This window comes from Nicotiana attenuata, unplaced genomic scaffold, assembly GCF_001879085.1.
Source record: "Nicotiana attenuata strain UT unplaced genomic scaffold, NIATTr2, whole genome shotgun sequence".
In the NCBI taxonomy this organism is placed as follows: domain Eukaryota; kingdom Viridiplantae; phylum Streptophyta; class Magnoliopsida; order Solanales; family Solanaceae; genus Nicotiana; species Nicotiana attenuata.
In genome coordinates this window covers 44,270-48,518 of record NW_017672486.1, presented here as the reverse complement: position 1 = coordinate 48,518, position 4,249 = coordinate 44,270, and the positions used below count along the sequence as shown (strand labels likewise).

The 4,249-nt window shown below is 36.5% G+C and overlaps 1 protein-coding gene and 1 pseudogene across 4 annotated transcripts in view; both read left to right on the top strand.

The window, feature by feature from the left end:
* Positions 1–979: 979 nt before the first annotated feature.
* LOC109213379 lies at positions 980–1,631 on the top strand (annotated as a pseudogene).
* Positions 1,632–3,280: 1,649 nt separating this feature from the next.
* The window catches only part of LOC109213382 (DNA polymerase zeta processivity subunit-like), a 6,850-nt gene continuing 5,881 nt past the window's right edge, over positions 3,281–4,249 (top strand). For 3 of the 4 annotated variants that reach the window (XR_002066010.1, XM_019377173.1, XM_019377172.1), the window contains exon 1: positions 3,281–3,367. The gene's annotated coding sequence lies outside the window, so the exon portion shown is untranslated. The remainder of the gene's footprint in view (positions 3,368–4,249) is intronic. The other variant, XM_019377174.1, reaches the window with a different exon arrangement.

The following is a 4,249-nucleotide window of genomic DNA, read 5'->3' as shown; positions in this document are numbered from 1 at the left end:
GGCCACAAAATAGGAATTTAGGATGATTTCTAGATTTTTGTGTGCTATAGTCCACGCCATCTACATGAATTCGGGCAGGCGGCCTGAATCTCCTAAAATTTTGCTGGCCCATCAAAAATTGCGTAATTAACGATAATCATCACTTTGCCATCACCGTTCCTCTTTTCTTGGAATTTTAGGGTCATAAAATAGGAATTCAAGACGATTCTCAGATTTTCATGTGCTATAGTCCACGTCGTCTTCATGAATTCGGGCAGCCGACCCCAATTCTCCTAAAATTTTACCGGCCCATCAAAAATGACTTAATAAGAAATAGTCATCGCTTCGCCATGACCGTTACTCATTTTTTTTAAATTTTAGGGCGATAAAACAGGAACTCAGGACGATTCCCAGAATTTCATGTGCTATAGTCCATGCTATCTACATAAATTCGGGCGATCGGCCCTCCTTAAATTTTGCGGCCTCGAATATCATAAAAGTTTGCGAGCCCTTAAAAATGACCTAATGAACAATAGTCATCGCTTCGCCATGATCGCTCCTCATTTTTTTCGCATTTTAAGGCCATAATAGGAATTGAGAACGATTCTCATATTTTTGTGTGTTATGTCCACGCATCTGCATGAAGTCAGGCGACTGGCCCCGAATCTCCTAAAATTTTGCGGGCCCATAATAATGACCTAATGAACAATAGTCATTGTCTGTCCATAACCGTTCCTCGTTTTTTGGCGTTTTAGGGCTATAAAATAGAAATTCAGGATGATTCTCAAAGTTTCATGTACTATAGCCCATGCCATCTGTATAAATTCGGGTTGCCTGCCCCGAATCTCCTAAAATTTTGCAAGCCCGTCAAAAATGACCTAATAAACAATAGTCATTGCTTTGCCATGGTCGTTCCTTATTTTTTTGGCCTTTTAGAGCCGTAAAACAGGAATTCTAGACGATTCCTAGATTCTGGTGTACTATAGTCCACACCATCTACATGAATTCGGGCGATCGGGATCACTACCTTAACAACAGCAAGGCAGTTAGAGAAGCCATGTGCTTTTTAATGGACCCACAAATTGGAAAGAAGCTCTGTTTTGTCCAATTTCCCCAGAGATTTGATGGTATTGATCGCCATGATAGATATGCCAACCGTAATGTTGTCTTCTTTGATGTAAGTTTTAATCTATAAATGCAGCAAGGTAGGATTTATCCTCACTATTTTGTTCTGATTCAATCTGTTATCTTTTTTTGATGGTGACAGATCAACATGAAAGGCCTGGATGGAATTCAAGGGCCAGTGTATGTTGGAACAGGTTGTGTCTTCAACAGGGCCGGCGTTATACGGCTATGATCCACCTGTTTCAGAGAAGCGGCCAAAGATGACATGTGATTGCTGGCCTAGTTGGTGCTGCTGCTGTTGTGGTGGTTCAAGAAAGCCCAAGTCCAAGTCCAAGAAGAAGAGCATCAAGTCCTTACTCGGACTATATAGCAAGAAAAAGAGAACAATGAATGGAAAGAACTACACTAGGAAGCCATCTGGACCTGTCTTTGATCTTGAGGAAATTGAAGAAGGACTTGAAGGATATGATGAGNTTGCTTTGCCATGGTCGTTCCTATTTTTTTTTGGCCTTTTTAGTAGCCGTTAAAACAGGAATTCTAGACGATTCCTAGATTCTGGTGTACTATAGTCCACACCATCTACATGAATTCGGGCGATCGGCCCCGAATCTCCTAAAATTTTGCAAGCCCATAAGAAACGACCTAATGAATAATAGTTATCGCTTCGCCATGACTGTCCCTCCTTTTTGGTGATTTAGGGGCCATAAAACAAGAATTTATGATGATTCCTAGATTTTCGTGTACCAGCTCACGCCATCTGCATGAATTCGGGCGGGCGGCCCCGAATCTCCTAAAATTTGGCAGGCCCATAAAATGACCTAATGAACGATAGTCATCGCTTCGCCACGATTGTTTCTCATTTTTTGGCATTTTAGGGTCATAAAACAGGAATGCATGACGATTCCTAGATTTTCGTGTACTATATAGTCCACAGCATCTAAATGAATTCGCGCGGCCGGCCTCAAATCTCCTAAAAAATTTCGTGCCCATCAAAAATTACAACAATAGTCTATCGTTTTGCCATGATCGTCCCTCGTTTTTGGCGTTTTATGGCCATAAAACAGGAATTCGGGACGATTCCCAGATTTTCGTGTGCTATAGAATGCCATCCCCCGAATCTCCTAAAATTTTGCGGACCCATCAAAAACGACCTAATGAACAATAGTCATTGCTTTGTCATGTATGTTTCCTGTTTTTTGGGCATTTTAAGGCCATAAAACAAGAATTCACGATGATTCCTAGATTTTCGTGTGCGATAGTCCACGCCTTTTGCATGAATTCGGGCGACCAGGTGTAGTTTTTCTATCTTGTGTGTTTTCTTTTGTGCTTTCTTTGGTGTTTAGTATAGCTTTTGTGTTCTATTGTTTAGGATTTGATGGGAATTTTCTCGTGTTTAAGATTTTAAAAAAAAAAATGCAATTTTACCGAACCTAACAGCTTGTTTGGATGGTTGTTCCCCATTGTATCGTATTGTATTGTTATCTTAAAACAACGTTTGTTTTGATTGTTTCATTAAAATTGGTTGTATTGTATTGTTAAATCCATTGTTCCGGAATAATGGAAAGTCCCATATTTTGAAACAATCGATTTGGTGTGGTGGGATTGTTTCCTATTTTCCTTTCCAATTATGCCTAACTTATTACTCCATAATTCTATTTTACCCTTTAACTTTTTTTCTATTTTAACTCCAAATCTCTAACATATAACCTACTTTATTTGTTTTCAAAACTTCTGCCGCCTTCTGTTTGATTTTTTTCTCCTAATTTGCTTTTAACTCAATTCTAATTAGTTGTGTTCCTTTGTTTTGCCTTCTTTTGTCTTACTCCTTTATTCTATTTTCTTAAGGTGTTTTGCCTTCTTCTGTTTTGTTTTTTAAAATTATTTTTATGCATAGTTTTTGATAAATTTAATATTTAAACAATTGAGGGTATTTTAGTAAACTTATCAGTTACAGTACAGTACGATACAGTCAAACCAAACAGCAAAATATTATTTAACAATAACAAACAATATAATATATCCAAACATTGTATTTATAAAACGATACAATACAATACGACACAATACAATACAATACATTATAAAACGATAAGGAACAGTGATCCGAAAATAGTGTAAATTTTTAAATATTTGATGAAAATTAGAGTGGGCAACTTTTACAAACTTAAAAATATCCCATTTTATCATTTTCTCCAACTAAGCGCTGTCCAACTTGTTCCCCTCTTCCTTGCTGCAGCGAACTCCACACTGACGGAATCAAATTGTATGTTCCTCTATTTCACTTCATTTCTATCTTTAATTAGACCAAAATTGTTATATCCCTTTTTGTAATGAATATATTATAGTAAACCGCGAATTCTACTGAATTTGATTTTGATTTGCTCTGTTTTCTCCTATTTCTCAATGAGCTTTGATTTTTACCACATTAATCTGCGTTTATTGTAGTACTAATAACTATGAAAAAGAATTTGTCCAGGTAAAGTCCTCGGTCCTCCCCTTTGCTCTCACCTCTTTCTATTCCTTTTCCTTTTATTTTTTAGTCTTCTCTATCTGTAAGGTTTTTACTTAAATGGGAATTATCTAATTTCCACGGAGAAATCAAATTGAGAAGCAAATGATTGGAGACGAGCAATTGGGATTTGAGACAATGTACCAGCTTTTGTTGCTTATTAATCATAAATAAATAATGAAAATATAAGAAAATTCAGAAATTTATGGCTATATTTCCATTAATATATATTTATACTCATTTTAGAAAGGAAATTTTGTGGAATGGCTCTGCGTTGTGCTATTATTGACAGTTTTTAGAATATGAAAGTGCATTGAGGTCGAGTATAAAAGGATAATATATTTATTATATTATTAAATTAATGATATTTGATCATTTTAAAGTTTATACTTTGCTCATTATAACACATCATTATCTTTAAGTTTAAGAGAGTTGAACGCCAAATTATATTAAAGATAGTGGTGCCCCGTCGTCTCCAAATTCTGGGTCCGCCTTTGGTTATATATATGTGAAGTTCTGATTATGAGCTATCATTATTTTTAGAGACTTTTAGCACATTTGGCTGCTCGACCAAAATTAGTATATTATATACATCTACCAGCTATTTCGGGGGGGGGGGGGGGTGGGGTGTACGGT